This window comes from Rhea americana, unplaced genomic scaffold (genome assembly GCF_003343005.1).
Source record: "Rhea americana isolate MKP2758 unplaced genomic scaffold, rheAme1 scaffold_87, whole genome shotgun sequence".
NCBI lineage: Eukaryota > Metazoa > Chordata > Aves > Rheiformes > Rheidae > Rhea > Rhea americana.
In genome coordinates, this window is record NW_028187055.1 from 232,204 (window position 1) to 249,431 (window position 17,228).

General features: G+C 41.3%; 1 pseudogene; it reads right to left on the minus strand.

Annotated features, from left to right (window-relative positions):
• Nucleotides 1-938: 938 nt before the first annotated feature.
• Nucleotides 939-8,076, minus strand: LOC146584973 (heterochromatin-associated protein MENT-like; annotated as a pseudogene).
• Nucleotides 8,077-17,228: the final 9,152 nt, after the last annotated feature.

Here is a 17,228-nt window from a genome sequence, read left to right on the forward strand (position 1 = left end):
CCCCTGAGGCGGGCTTCCCCGCAGCCGCGCCCCGGGCCGCGGGGGCGGCCAACGGGCCAACGGCCGTTAACCGCCGGCGGGCGCCGCCCGGCGGGGAGGGCGCGCGCCGCAGCCCTGGCCGCGGGCGGGAGTCGCCCCCCTCAGCGCGGCTGCCTGCGGAGCTGTTCTCGGCAGGGCTGGAGCGATTCGTTCCTTCCTTCCTTCATTCACTTGTTTGTTTATTTGTATAAAGAGGGGTTTTGTTGCAAACACAGGCGAGCTGTTTGCTATCTGGAGGCCAGCGCCAGCAGGAAGGCTCTCTGGGGACTGGAGGGCGATGGCTGGTCCTCGTGTACCTGAGGCTCTGAGTGAGGTAAATAGACCTATCAGAAGTGCATATGTAYGCATACGTACATATATACATACGTATAGATAAGAGGAATCTGTAAAAATAAGCATGATGCTGACTGATGTGAAATTCAGAGCTGATTCCGTCTCACACCATGGCTTTGTAAGCGAGGCATATGGTAGCCCCAGGKGTGTCACCCTTCCTTAGTGTGCCAGTAGGTGTAATGGAAGGAGCATTAAACAGGAGCATAGGCAGGGTCTGAGGAGGTGTGGTAGTAGGTGTTAAGACTCACATTTGAATCCTGGGCTCCAGTCGTGAGGGTGAGCTAAGTTAGCATACTGCTAACGTAGTGAAAGGAAGGGATAGAAATGCCCGTAGCTGATAGTGGATAGGGAACAGAACTATCCTGGATGGCCTGACCCAAATACTAGCCAAGACTGCTCTGTCAGTGCAAGGCATTTTGCACTCCTTTAGGTGCTGCAGTGGAGGGCTGTCCCCTCAGGGTGTGAGAGAAGCAGAGGTGAAGCCGAGCTGCATGCCCTGAGGTGTGCAGCATGGGGAACAAGTCTGCATCCCTGCCAGCTGCAGAGGGAGCTTCAGCTTTTGGTATTCACCTCTCAGCTGGCAAGAAAGCATCTTCTGCTCTGCAGGGCAGGGAGTAACTCTGCCTAGGGTCAGCAGAGTCTACCAAAGAAGAGGATGGCTTGGGATTTGTGTTTGATGAAGAAGAGGAAAAGGTGGTCAGCTTTAAATGCTGAGGTCACTGCACTTGTTCTCATCACCAGGATACCTGTGGCAGCTACTGCCTCAGTACCTTCTTCACTGACCTGCACAAAAGCTTTGTGAATAACTTTTGAGATGAAAAGATCCTTCTTCACTGATATCCCTGTAAAATCACTCTGAACTGGCTCAAAAGCATTTTGTATTCCCAAGCTGTGCAAAGTAGACTTAAGGTAATAATTCTCTTCCAGCTTCAACTGGAGCAGGTAGAGTTCCACTTCAGCTTTTATCATATTGGCTGGTCTGGTCCATTCAGCCAGATTTCACTTAGGTCAGCTCTCTTTCCATCTACAACGAGAAAGAAAATAGTTGGAATTAAATGGACAAAGATAAGACATGCACACACCAGTGTCTAATGTTCATCAAGAAGACATAAAATAAAGCCCAGCTTCCAGCGATGCAGCTGGGATGTGCTCTATATTCATAGGATATGATCCTGCAAAATTCTGAGTGCCTCATTCCTAAAGGTGRTGAGGGATAGGCCCCAACCCTCAGAGCAGTTCATTGTTTTTTTAAGTATGAAGAGTATTGTTTTGTTAAAACATGCGACTCAACAATATTGACAAGAGCCTGATTTGTTTGTACATGGAAGACCTTTCCCTTGCAAGTGGTAAATAAGTGAAATGTATGAGATCTCAGGTACGAATAAAAGAATGTTTGTCCTGATGTGTTTAGATTCTGAAACTGATCTTGGCGTGGTCATGAGTGGCCTGTGACACATTCTGGGTAGTCAGCACTTAGTTTGAAAAACCTCACCTCAAAATGTCAGATGCAAATCTAGATGACATAGAAATGAACTAATACAGCTCTTAGAAGATTAACTGTAGGGCATGGGGAATCCGATTTGGCCCCTGCTTTCCTTGTGCTACTCTGGAAATAGAAAAGAGGACACAAATTAGGCTAAGACAGTAGTTTGGACATTTTTCTTCTTTCTTTTTTTTCTTTTTTCTTTTTTTTTTTTGGGGGGGGGGGTACATCCCTAAGTAGAATATTATGTTTTCATCATTATCAGATGCTCTGAATTGGAGGCTAAGAAGTCATGATATTACCGTTGACAAACAAAGTATGTACACATCAAAACCGCTTCCCCCATGATTTTGAAACTTGTACTTCCTCACTCTTTTTATCTATTTTTGTTATCCTCTCCTAATGTTGTACATGATGCAACAGTTTTACCAGCTGCAGACCAGTGATGTTATAACTGATGTCATCTGGTAGGGGAATGAACATGCTGAGTTCATTTTTCACATATGGCAGCTCAATGATTTTGAATTTCATSGTTGTTACATGCAGCATCAAAAATGTCTCTGTCAGAAACATCATCTGTACTAGTTTGGACTTGGTCTATGAAACAATTCAAATATAAAAACCAAAACAACACTCTTTCATTCCTTAAAAGGGATGATAAGATTAATTTTTTGACTGATCTGAGAGCAAAAATTTGTAAACCAAAAACCCAACATAATCTGCAGGCTATTACAGTATGCTTTCCTTTGGGCAGTATTTGGGTGTACACTAATTTCAACATCTCTCGTATCTTACAAAAAGGCAGCATACTCACATAGGCTATAAAGTGCTAACTGAATCACATGCAATGCAATTCCTATTCTAAAAGAAAGGCATTAGCTTTGATAAGCAAATAACTACTATGTATGTTTCAAGTTTTCCTCCAAATTTTTATTTTGAGAATGAGGGCACTTGTCAGGAGAAACATGTTGACTTTCTTCCCTTGTATGACATCAATGCTTTTGTATGATTTGTACTTCTAGGCAGCAGTGATCGTCTTGCCTTGTCTCTGACTCATGTTTTCTGTGACCTGTACTGGCTTTTACTCTCCTTACAGTGACTGAGGGTTTCCTTATGAGTTTGGATTATCTAATAGTCTTTTAAAGCCCCATGCTGTGTATGTTCTCAGAGCTTTYCCTAATATATCCACTCTGTCCTTCCACTGTCATGTTTGAGTGTGAAAGTTCATCTGATTACAGGATTTGCTAACAGTCACCCTGTGAACTAAACTCTATCTGTGCACCCCTCATCATAAAGATCCTAAAACTACACAAGTAATGCAGTAGGTTTCAGATACACAGCTGCAGTATCAGCACACTTGCTTCACATCACTTGCCATACAAAAGGTGTTTGCACTTGTAATCTATGTCAAAAAAGATGTACGTTTCTATTGAAAATCATTTTACTTACCTTTGACACAATCTAATGCATGTAGTCAGCTACTGTATATTGTTAACACACAACTGATTTAAGTTCTTATAGCTCAGTCATGTGCCCTCTATGTATGCTGCATGTGTAATGCTCATGCACTTGTCTATAATGACAAACCCTAATGAAAATTATATCTGGTGGCTTACACAACACCAAGACTACATTAGGAAAGAGCGGTTGGTGCAGTTTGCTTGAACTCAGATTATAGACTGTCTGCCTAAGCACTGCTCTCATAAGCAACTTAGTCACTTTTGAAAATGGGACTTTTTTTTACAGTAATTTTGTCCTTAGGCTACTTAAGTATGGCATTTTTAAGTATTCTAGTATCAAAGAGTTAATACTAAAATAAAAATCCTGTTGTCGTGCATTCGCATGGATAAGAAAATGCTGTCTTATTTTCACAACTGCTGTTCTAATTGAGTTTGTACAACGTGCCTAGCTGCCACTAGTGTTGCAATGGCATATGAATTGTGGGTGAAATATTTGGAAGTTTCTTGCTCTTTCTTAATAGACAGATTGAAGGAATAATTTTCGCATTGCTATCTTCTGTGAAAGAGTTCATAGAGATTCTTGGTGGGAAATCCTCTAGATCAGTCTCAGAGCACACGTACAAGAGATTGTGGAGGAAATGAGCAATAAGCATTTGCCAGGACTAATCAGTAATCACTCAGGAGATCTAAATGAACTTGAAGATGAAAGAATTGTGATCTCTCATTTAAAACCACCTTCCAGGAAACTGGGAGATGATTAATATGCTGATAATTTTTTAAAAAAATTTCAAAGACATGGGGAATTACAAACTCGTAAGTTTACTGAACAAATGAATAGAATAGGCTTAGTGGGCCTGTGGATCCCATGGCATATTGGAGGAGAATCAACAACACTTTTGTAATAGAAAGTCCTACCTCACCACTCTATTGGAATGTTTTTGAAGGTGTCAGGAAGAATATGGGTAAGATGGTTCAGCCGGTGTGGTTTATTTGGATTACCAAAAGGCATTTAGGAAGACCTCTCACCAAAGGTTTTTGAAGAAGCCAAGCATCCATGGGACTATAGAGAAAGTGCTCATTTGTTTAAAATATTTGAAACCAAAGGTAGGAGGAAATAGTATTCACAGTGAAGAGACATTATCATTGGAGTTGCTCAGGGACTTGTGCTGGAATCTGTGCTAAAATATTTGGAATATTAAAAATATATACAAATATTTATAATGAAATACAAATATTACGACATTTATAAATGATCCAGTAAAAGGATAGGTGTACATTGGGTGATAGTAATGTTTAGGAATGAGATCTCGAAACTATAAGACAGTTGCATGAAAAAAAAGCCCAGTAATTATCAAAAAAGGCAAAAATAATTTTAGATGTTTTAAGTAAAGGAGTAGGAAACACAAAGAGAATATCAATATTCCACTCTGCAAAGCTCTATGCTCCCATAGTTTAGATTCTTGTACAGCTCTGGTCTCCCCATCTTAGAAATGATAGAGTATAAAAGATACAGAGAAGGGGGACAAGGATGACCAGAAAAACGGAGAAACTTCCTTTAAAGGAAAAATGAACCAATGATGATGCCAGCAGGGGGAAGGGTCAGGAGAAACAGGAACTTCCTACAAATGTTCCTCAGGAACATTTGGATGTTAAAGGCTGCAGTAAATTCAGAAGGCAAGTCAGCAAAATCCGTGAAAGAAAAGCTAATCAAGAGCTATTAAATAAAGCAACATCCCCTCTGGCACAGGAAGTCACTAAGTTACAGAAAGTCCCTTGGTGACCAGAGTGGTTTCTGGAGAAACATCACTATACAACATGCCTTATTCCTGCTTATAAATGTCTGCTATTGCCTGCTGCTGGAGACAGATGGATCTTTTGTCTCTCTAAGGCTAGCTTAGGACAGCTGTCCTAATGTTCTCACTAAAACCACAGTGCTATCATTTGGAAAATTTTGGCCAGCTCTTTTGATTATCTCTCTTTATTCAAAATATGCTTAAGTAAAAATGTTCAACTCATAGGCAGTAACAGGTAGGTCTTTTCTTCATACAGTCTATTGACACTTTTCAGCAAATACATGTTTCTAGGTTTGTTGATGGCAGCCAGGAGCTCTTTGAATCCAGAGTGGATGCCTTCAGCTTGTTTGTGCTCGGGATCCTTTGAAAGAAACAGCAATAATATGGAAAAATAGTTTTTCTGTCTGAAGTACTGAACCTTTTGCAGTTATTTAAAATGCCTCAGGTTATTGTAATTAAAAAAGAGTTACAAGAATGGAGCTCTTTTTTAGTATGTTGCACATTTTCAGCACTATGTATAACTGGACAAAATAGTTTTCTCTCTGTAAGATGTCTGTTTTGCAGTGCTGCAGAAGCCTGTGGGGACTTTGGTGACATCTGTCACCCAGAAAGTTAGAATTTACCATGTCATTCCTGATCAGGCCTCATTTTCAGTTTCACAAGGATCTACTGAGACAGTCTTACAGTTTTTGAAGAGATGACTGTTTCTGATAAATCATTAATGTTAAGGCATAGGCTTACCAGATATTCAGACTTTTTCTGTCTCTCATGAATTTTGCTGTTGCTGTTTGGATTTTGGAGGGAAGTTGTCCTGGATGAAAATGCTGGTAGTTTTAGGGAGCTTGATTGCCAGCCGTTGCCAACTGTTGCCTCGCTGACAGAGGAATATGCTGCTGTTTGTCAGCTGTTCCCCACTAGCTACATGAGTGCAGTCTTGTACTTCATGGCATGATACTATGCCGTGCCTGTGAGATGCTGAGAAAATGTGCTGCTGACTTATGGTGACTTGTCCTTGGGTTGGTCGGGCAGCATTGCTTGTTCTGGTCTTTTCTCACTCATGCTAAGGTGTGGGGTGCTCATAAGGCGATGTGGAAAAGAATTTGGTAGTCAGAGGACACAGGATTGCAGAGGCTAGGTTTTGCAATAGGAGAGATCCTGATTTGAGAGAGCTGCGGATGGGGGCACCTGGGATTTAGAATAAAGTAGCTGTGGTTACACTTGATTTTGCTCATTCTACTTGTAAGTTAAATTCTTCTARGACAAATAACCAGGTAAGATAAACCTCTTTCAAAGGAAGAAGGAATTTGTATCTTTCCTGGGAAGCAAGAGAATGTACCAGGGGGCATTAAGGATGCCAACAAGGGAAGGGTACAGCAGGAAGGTGAAAGCATGAAGCATGGCAGGGAGACTGTACTTCATGTGGGGTTAGAAGGAGTAAGCTGAGAGAAAAAAGGAACAGACTTAAAGAGGTAAACAGAGAGAAATGTCTGAAGGACCTGATTAGACAGACTTTTTTTGCCTAAAAGCCAGTAAATTGCTAAATTAATGTGGAAGTAATGATTCATCTTGGATCATTTGTCAAGATTCATCCCCTTCCATCCAGAGGGAGAATTATATAACCCTCCTTTCTATTTCTAATCTGTCTGATGTAGTTTCTTTGAGCTTTCTTATAGTTTCTGTGCTGAAGAAACCTGACCTTTTGGAGTTTACATGCCTTTGGGTGCTCAGGGAGTTCATCTGAAGAAAAAAGTCTGGGCGGTTCCTTCAGGTGGCAAGTCYTTGGGGAGCTGTTGAGCAATGGTGAATCAGCATGTATTGGCTTAAAGGGGAATTTGGCTTGCCTGCTGTGTTCATGTATGAGAAAGGTGGAAGGGAGTTTTGGGACAAAACTGGAGTCAGGTTGAGCAGGTGTGAATGCAAGGGTTGTTTTTCACTTCAGGAAAAAAAATTAAGCTGATAGAGTTGTTCTGAGCATGTTACTTGTTCATTCTTAACATAGACCTGCTAAACCCAAGTAACACAATGTTGGGATCAGTTAGTGCCTCTGTTCTACTTTCCAAGGTCTGAGTTCCTGAATCTTATAGTAATGTATCTACTTATTCACTTTTTCTAAATAGAGTTCTTACTGAAGTGAGATGTACATGTAGACTGAAAGCAAGCAAATGTTCTAAGGGTAAAGCATTAGTTGTTGAACTTTTCTATTCTCAAAGATTTGCTTATGAGTCTTTTGTTGCAATAAATACCATCTTCCTTTTCTTTGGTCTCCTGTAAGAAGGCCTTGTCATCTTAGAAGAACCTTCTTCTCTTGCAGTCTGATGAAATTGAAGAACCTGTAGTGATAATAAATGTTCATAAAGACAGGTTTTTTTTCTGAATATAAATTTGCCCCATGGTGATTCCTGCTTAGAATAATTTACCAGTCATGCTACCTGTCTATTACAGCTATTGAAGACAAGACCTTACTCTTGATTTATATTCTGTCACTGCGTGATTATTACAGAGATTTTAGTCACATTTACAGCTTAGTAACATATCAGTAACTTCCCTTCTGTGCTTGAATTGCTCTAGGGATTACAAGTGTAAGCTAAATGGAGGGATGGTAGTGGAACAGGCAGATCATTGGGAAGAACAGCGATCTGCAGGACTTCAGGCAGCATGAACATGGTCATTTCCTATACCTGACAGTATRGCAAGTCACTGCTTTCCTGTGTTATTCCTTCTTATTTCACATAGACAGAAGCATAATACAATTTATGCGGAAACTAGCTGTAAGGTGATATACTGCTAATTTCAAAGTTTACCTCAGCTGTCTGTGTTACAGTGTCACCTCTGCACCTAGAGAGATCATGGCGAGAGCAGTTGCGGTACTCTGAGGGGGAAAGAAAATATTTTTGCCCTTGGACGTTTCATTCAGCTTTTTGTAAAAGTCCAGAGTGAAGCTGCCGATTGATGCTGAGAGGGACTCCATTTTAACATTTTTACAGCCTGAGAAAGATGAATGTCAGAGACAGGTAATGGCTCTTTTTCTTCTTCACACCTTAAAAAAAAAAAGAAAACAAAACCTCCACCCCAGTACCCTCTCCCTGCAAGAGGGAACAGGGCTTAGCTGAATGTTTTTGTCTGGAAAATTTCAAACTAGCGTCTCTGTTATTCCCAGAGAATACCTTAATCAAATCTACATGGATGAATCAATCATTTTTCAGGCTTGAGAATCTGAGCACATACGTGTGTGAGGTTCTCCAGTCTACTGGCCACATCATGCATCCTGGAAAGGAAAAGTCTAGATGCTTTTTCCAATAATCTTTTGATACTAAAAGAGACTTGAACCAATTTACCCCATGTTGAATGTCCAAAACACTGCACTATAGTCATTTTCTCTTGTACRTTCAGTTTCAGCATCAGTAGGAAGAGATGGAAAGTACTGCCTCCTACAATCTGTATTTGGTTCTCTGATCCCGTGTCAACAGCTTGGTGATTAAATCATCCTTCCTACAGGCAGGAGTTGAAACTTTCAGCCTTCTCAGGCTATTCAAGTCTCAGCTAACCTAGGCTTCCATTCTGATCACTGTGCTTAGGCACACTGTTTTCTCAAGGACTACAGTTTATGCTAAATAATGAACACTTCCTTCCCCGAATGGCATTTATGCCATTATCAAACTGCTCAGTTCCAGAGGATGTATATGAACTTTTAAAACTTTCAGAATAAAGCTAGTTATTTTGATATGAACAGTTACTCTACCTGAAATCCTGAGAGACAGAAGAATTAAGATGTTTCCTCAGTCAGGGTCTGTGGCTATCTGTGAGGCAATGAATACTTCTGGAAATACAAAACTGTTTGCACCTCCCTTTTCTCCACTACATCCTCTTCTCATATTAATGTCCATGCTCCCTCAGTTATTCCTACTTCTCTCCATCATCTGTTTTCAGAACTATCACTGCAGAGCATAAGTAGGTTGCTGACCTGCTATATTGCTTTTAGGGCAGAAACTTCAGAAGATGAATAAAAGAGGGAGAGGGAGCACTCCTCAGTTCAAGGCCACTGTTAGTTGGTGTGTATCCCGAAGTATAAAGGGCAGTATGTCCTTATCCACATCCTTGATGTTTGACATGGAAAATGTAAAAGTTGTAGAAATAACCTCAGCTACACTGCACTGACAAGCAACATGTTGAAGTAATTTGAAAACTTTCTTTTTTTCTTTTCAAACTGGGACAGGGATAGAAACTAATTTCCAAGATATGACTGAAAAGGAATATTGAAATAGGCTGTTACACCCATTTATCCTGTTGTGAGATTTCAGAGGGAAGTATTCATTTAAATCCTTGTGGTCTACAGGTCACATAAAGCCCTTATTTTGTGATATTTTATGTTAGTGCTCTTTTGTTCAGAAAGTAGCTCTTATTTGAAGCTCAGGAAGTACTTATACTGTCAGCTAAAAAAATGATGAAATGTAGACAAGCACTTGACTCATATGAATTGGTGGATGTTATTTTAAGAAAACAGAGGTCTTAGCAGAATTTCTGAAAGTGAAGGTGTTTTAGATATCTATAGGCCCAACACTACCTGGCTTGTTGTTTCTCTGTTCCCAATTGAGGGAGTTATGATCATTCATCAAAAGTTGCAAAACTGCTTGTAAGTTCTGCTTAAAATGATTTATTCTACTGGAATTGTCTACTATATTTGACTAGAGACCTGTAACAGCAGAATATGTAAAATTAGAGATCAGCAAAAGCATAATATAAGAAAGTTATGTGTACACAAATGTTTTACTTTAAACCAGAGTAACTAGCAATTCCATTGTTTTCTTCTGCTTTTATCTTTGGGATTAGATTAAACTGCGTTGATAACTACAATCATTTTATGTCTTTTCTTCTATACTTCTGAGTGGTCACTTGACACATGTAGAGTAAACCACTTACTAGCATGCAGTCAGCATATAAGGAAAAAGCACTAATGTCAAGAGTACAAGACCATATTTTAACCAGGAATTATATTTTTGTGCATATATTCACTTTGAATCTGACTAGTATGTATGCTACATGAGGTTTCAAGGATTGTGTATATACCTCTTTTTTCACGTTTTCTGTTTCTAGTTAGGTGCATTTTCTGTGCTTGGAATATCTATCTTATTTTCTTACTTCAATATTGTATTTGACAGTGTTACACTAAATGTGTAACAGCATCAGGTAAATGCGCTTAAGAAATGTTTCTGCTGCATATCTGAAACTACTGTTATCTATTCTTTAGCTAAATTAATAGGAAAGGAAAAAAAATGGTAAGCAATGAAAATTACTACAAAGATTGGCCAAAAATACAGGAAAATGAAGAAAGGGTACCCTAACTATGTAGACACTCTTTGTGGTATATTCCTGCTTGTGCAAAATCCTGTTTAGTAAGAGAGAGMTGAATTTCAAAGGGGAGCAAATCTACGGAAGAAAAGGTGCTCTTGGTTTTGCTGTGCCAGATGGACGAGAGAAATAGTGACTTGCTGCAAACAGAATGATAGAAACAAGGTTTCACAGCATCAAGACACTGTTGGCTCTAGGTGCATTGAGCTTTGACAAACAGTCATAAAAAATCTCGTAATAAACCTATATCCTTTTATGCAGGTGTCCTGATGAAGTCATTTTGACCTTATTTGAAGCCATCCTTCTCAACATCGATGTGAGGCTGTATCTCTCTGCCTGTCTGATTCTTTTACTCCTGCACCAGTATTCAGTTTACTCTGTAGCTTGAGTGGATCATCTGAGTATTTCTTGAAGATCAGTTCTCTTTCAGTTACATCTGATTAAAAAGCAGCACAGTGAAAAACTCGCTGTGAATGTTAGGTTTAGATCAGTGCTAGATTAGGTCTTATTACATTGTTTACTCTACAAGAAATGCTGTTTAGGTTCAGCAACCATCACATCTATTGCGATAGAATCTAACAGGATCAGAGTATAAATATTTTAAAGGTCGTTTTCTTTTATCTGTTACTGGTGACAGAATAAGACCTTAAAAATATTGATGAATTTTTGTTTTATTTCTGAAGCATTTTTTTTCTTTTTTTTCTATCCCCCCCCCCCCGCATTCTCCTCTTGGGTACTGACTATACAACAGCGCTCTGAAGTTCCTTGTTTTTATTATTCTGTTCTCTGTCTGCCTTTCCTCTCATCATGAAGTCAATATACCAGAGATGCCAGGGACTACTTTGGCACACAATGTGTTTCTATTGAGGCTTATCTTAGCACTTTCCTGTAGGTGAATCTTTCTTCAGTATTCTAAGTTCTGGAGCCTTTCAGGAAGGGGTCTGTGCCCCTGGGATTATAAATTTTGATTATGCAGAGCAAAACCAGGGAATCTTGGAAGAAGCTATTTGGAAATGCTGTCCTGTAGAACCTATCAAATGGCTACCTTGGAGTATTTTAGCAAAGTATTTAGATAGCATTATCCCCAATATGGAAAAGTAAAATGGAGATGTCTTTCAAAAGCATCAAGCCACATTTTGTGACAGACAGTAGAGAAAGGACAGTACTTGGCAGAAGCGCTGCTGAGAAAAGCAATGGAACATCAGGGCCTGCACATGTCAGAGGATCTGCTCTGCCCCAGACCTGTCTCCTCTTCCCTTCCCCCATCCAAGCCTGTAATTGGCCAGCCTGTCACCTGCAGGAGCATACTGGCCTCCTACAATAACCATAGCAAGCACGATGAGCATCCTACACTGGGAATTCACATCCCCAGGACTGCCTCCTTGCTGTATCCAGTGTGGCTTCCCAAACCAGCAGGGTCAAATCATTCTGAAATAACAGAAACTGAAAGGCTTATAACTTTTCTTATCTTCTAACCCTGACAGGTACACCCTCCAGATCTCAAAGGCCATTGTCAAGTGTGGGAAGTGGAGAAAAGGATTAGCCTGAATTGAGACCCTGATCCTGGTTTTCATGAAAATAGTACAGGGAGACACAAAGGAAGCAGCTTCCAGCGGTGGTCACAGTAGGTGAGCTCTAGASAGTTCTCCTTCAGACTGGCTCTCTTCACTTCCTCCTCCTGATCCCTTTGCCCCCACATCCTTAATATGTCTTATTGCTGGAAAATGTGTTCATTCGTGGCATCTCCCAAGTAGAACTGAGATCAGGGCCAACTCAATTCCAGGGCCAGCCAGTTTGACCCCTTGCATCCCACCAGCTGGCTGATGCTATGCTGTAGTTCCTCAGATAGCCTGAGAGGTTGCTTTGTAGCACACAGTAGCGTGGTATGACTGAGGGGTTGCGTGAAATTAGCATAGGAAGACCTTTCATTTGGTTTTGCATGGAACTCTTCACATTCTTTGTGCAACCATTATATAAAGTGACTCTGCAAAAAGGGTATACATGCCTCAAGAGTTTTCTGTAGTTGTTGGCTAATACACACATCTATCAGAGTGATAGAGCTAACATGTGACAAGGCTGAGAATTAAAATTCTTTAATATTCATGAATCTTTGCTGGCCAGGCAGATATAAGTCAAGTGGAGAAGTCTTTGTTACTCCCTGGAAAAGGTCAAGCTCCATTGCTTGTTACTGTCTTCGAAGTCTTTCTTTTTTTTTTTATTAAGGTTTTATATCTTCTTGCGTATTTTCCCCCTTGAATCCTTGCTATTCTAATCATTCCRTTCTGACAAAAAAAATCTGTTTTTGTTTTTACTTTTCTTATTTTTTGTAGCCTTATATTGTATGCTTTCCCACACCTTAACAACAATTTTCTTAATAAAACCAATTTAACAGCACGCAACTGCACTGCACCAGCTGGATTCTGGATGACAGCCGAATCCTGGGCTGAAAATTACAGGAAAGGGAGGGCACTGATTTTAGAAGTAGCACTTAGTGTAGGGAGCAAGAGACAGGCACACTTTGTTGGGTGGAGATGTGTTTCCAAATGGAATACCTTTGGTTGAAGTGGACAGTGAACTGTAACTTTAGATGGAATTTTACCCAGAGTAAATTTTTTTACAGTACATTTCTCCTTCATTCAGATCTTATTGACTTAGATAATGTTCTCTGACATGTGGTTGTTGAGTACCACAATGACTATAAAACTTTGTGCCATTCCTCATGAGCACAGGAGAGGACCACTGCTCTCCTCCCAAGTCACAGAATCACAGAATGTCTAAGATTGGAAGGACCTTTAGAGATCATCTACTTTAATCCTCTATGCTCAATCAGGGTCGCCTAGAGCACACTGCCGAGGATCCTGTCCAGGCAGCTTTTGAATATCTCCAATGACAGAGACTCCACAACCTCTCTGGGCAGCCTGTTGCAGTGCTCAGTCACCCTTACAGTGAAGAAGTTTTTCCTTATGTTCAGACAGAACGTCCTGCATTTCAGTTTGTGCATGTTGCTGCTTGTCTTATTGCTGGGCACCACTTAAAAGTCTGGCTCCATCCTCTTAACACCATCCCTTCAGATATTTATACAGACTGATAAGATCCCACCTCAGGCTTCTCTACAGGCTGAAGAGTCCTAGCTCTCTCACCTCTCTCACCCTTTCCACGTATGAGAGATGCAYCAGCCCTCTGATCATCTTCATAGCCCTACGCTGGACTCTCTCCAGCAGCTCCCTGTCTCCCTTGTACTGGAGGGCCCAGAACTGGACACAGCACTCCAGGTGTGGCCTCACCAGGGCTGAGTAGAGGGGCAGGATCACCTCCCTCGACCTGCTGGCAATGCTCTTCCTAATGCACCCCAGGATACCATTGGYCTTCTTGGCCACAGGGACACATAGGTGGCTCGTGGTCAACTTGTTTTCCACCAGCACTCCCAGGTGCTCCTCTGCAGAGCTCCTTTCCAGCAGGTCAACCCCCAGCCTGTACTGGTGCATGGGGTTATTCCTCCCTAGGTGCAGGACTCTGTGCTTCCCTTTATTGAACCTCATGAGTTTCCTCTCTGCCCATCTGTCTGACTTATTGAGGTCCCTCTGGCAACACAGCCCTCTGGTGTATTGGCCACTCCTCTCAGTCTTGTATCATCAGAAAACTTGCTGAGGAGACASTCTGTCTCTTCATCTGTGTCACTGATGAATAAGCTGAACAACGTTGGATGCAGTTTGGACCCCTGGGGGACACTACTAGCCATGGGCCTCCACCTAGATTTTGYGCCACTGATCGTAACCCTCTGATTTCTGCCATTCAACCAGTTCTCAATCCACCTCACCATCCACTCATCTAGCCTGCACTTCCTGAGCTACCCTCTGAAGATGTTATGTGAGGCAGTGTCAAAAGCCTTACTGAAGTCAAGGGAGACATCGTCCACTGCTCTCTCATCTACTCAGCCAGTCATTCCACCAGAGAAGACTATCAGATTGGTTAAGCATGATTTACCCTTTGCGAATCCATGGTGACTATTCTTGATCACCTCTTAACCTTCTTATGCTTAGAAATGGTGTCCATGGTGAGCTGCTCCATCACCTTTTGAGGGATTGAAGTGAAGCTGACTGGCCTGTAGTTCCCCAGGTCCTCCTTCTTGCTATTTTTGAAACTGGAGTGATAGGTGCTTTCTTCCARTCCTCAGGCACCTCTCCTGATCACCATGATCTAAAGACAATTGAGATTGGCCTTGAAATGACATCAGACAGCTCCTTCAGCACTCATGGGTATCCCATCAGGGCCTATGGACTTGTTTATATCCAGTTTGCTTAAGTGATCCCTAATCTGATTGTCCTTCTCCAGGGGAAAGTCTTCCTTTCTCCAGACTTTCTCCCTGATCTCCAGGGCCTGAGATTCCTGAGGAGTGGTCTTAACAGCAAAGACTGAATTAAAAGCAGCATTCGGTATCTCTGCCTCCTTTGTATCCTTTGTCACCAGGGCGCCTACCCCATTCAGCAGCGGGCCCATGTTTTCCCTAGTCTTCCTTTTGTTACTSATCTATTTGAAGAAGCTCTTCTTGTTGTCCCTAGCATCTCTCACCAGATTAAATTCCAGATAGATTTTGGCCTTTCTAGCCGCCTTCCTACATACTCAGACAATATCGCCATATTCCTCCCAAGTGGTRTGTCCTTGCTTCCACCTTCTGTACTTCCTTCTTCTATTTGAGTTYTGCCAGGAGCTCCTTGCTCATCCATACCAGTCTCCTGCCTCCTTTGCTTGACTTCTTGCTCGTTGGGATGGATTGTTCTTGAGCTTGAGGGAAGTGATCCTTAAATATCAGCCAGCTCTCTTGGACCCCTCTTCCATCTAGGAGTCTATCCCATGGGATTCTTCCAAGAAGGTCCTTGAAGAAGCCAAAGTCCATTCTTCTGAAGCCCAGGGTTATGATCTTGCTCTCTGTCCTGCTCTCTTCTCTCAGGATCCTGAACTCCGCCATCTCGTGGTCACTGCAGCCACGATTACCCCCAGCCTTCATGTTTCCAAACAATCCTTCCTTGTATGAAAGTACAAGGTCCAGCAGAGAAGCTCTCCTCTTTGGCTGCTCTATCACCTGTATCAGGAACTTAAGTCAGTGGAAGAGTCAAAGGACTGATGTTACGAATACCACATTTCTCGTTCATTATTGCACAGGGGAAAAGGCTTTGTTGGTAGACACTTCTCCGGACTATAGGCTCTAGTCAGACTTAGTATTTCTGAAGTGTTGTGACAGGAAAATAAGCCACCTCAGTAGTTCCCAGGGAGGCCAGCAGTGCAGTAAGCACTGATTCAAAATCACATATTGAATGCAGGGAAAGAAAAGTTCAAATGCCTTGACTCAGTGAGCAAAAACTTGCTCATCACAGAGTATAATTTAATTGATATGTTTAGTAAATGTCTAAGATGGCATATGTTTGGAGTCTGATGGAAACAAGACACTGATGTATTAGTGTGCCGTGGTTCCTTGCCGGGTGGCATGATGTGGTTCTTGATTTGGAATGGTGGGAATGGAAACCTGCACCAACCATACAGCTTACAGAATGCCATATGAGAGCCAGGTGTCTTGAATAGCACAAACACAACCTGAAAGTTCATTTATTGCATTGAATGCAGATCACAGCAAAATTATGAAGTAAAGCATAAGTCCAAATCCCACTGGTGTTCCTGTCAATATTATGACTGTCTTTGCTGAGATGCACTCCTAAATTACAAATCTTACATTGAACACTGATACAGATAGCAAGGCAAAAGTGCAGATAYTAGCCAGGAAACAAGTATAAGTAGGTTGAATTAAAAAGAAGTGGCATATTGGTATATTTGTATAGATTGAATATCTATAATAGTTAGCAAGAAAGCATTTTTCTAGTAGATTTCCTAGGAGTTTTTCTCACCAGAACATTTAGCAATCTTAACCTATAGAGAATAGGGAAATGAGGGCAAAATTGGTGAGAGGGGGTCTGTAGCACCTCAAAAAAAAAAAAAAAAAAAAAAAAAAAAACTTAGAAGCTCATGATGACAAGTGGCTGTGAATTAGACGGAGATGAACCATTAGTTGTTATACTAGTATAGTGAATCTTTCAAGGTCATCAAATGTCAGCAAGTGAACATCAAGGGGATCATTTTCCCCTTGCTGCCTCAATTTTGCATGAAGTTTCAAGGGCAGCAGAGAAAGAATGTCATGTCTGTGTATGTGGGGGAGTCTGAGGGAGAGAAGTGGCATTTTGAGATTATTCTGAGTTTGTATTAAAGTTTGGTAATTTCCAAAAGAGTTTAAATTTGTACATAAGGAAACAATTACAGTACAAATAGTTTTCCCATTGAGGAAAAGACTGCACATGGATTTTTGTAAGTTTTTTCCTTTCTGGGATTTTTTTTCCTCTGTGGGAGATTTAAGAGGCTCGACTGCACTTCCCTTAAGTCAGTAGCAGACCTGGGGCTAGCTGACGACTTGTGTGCAGAGAACCTTTTGCCTCCACTTCGCTCTCAAGCAACAAGCCAGAAGAGCAGTTTTGATTCAAGAGAGTAAAATTCTGCACTCTGCTTCTGTGAGGGACCGTCTCGTCAGATCAGTGGAAAGGGGCAGTGCAGCGACAGCTTTCGAGGCATGGAGTCATCTATGAGTGGTGCCATACATAGGGGACAAAGACATAAGGATGTATATTTTGAGTACCTATGGCTGCATAATTTAAAGCTGAGCTTTTAAGGCAGCAGTTTACACTCTGCCATAGAACAGTGAACTTTAGATGCTATCTGGGAGTAAGGAATAAC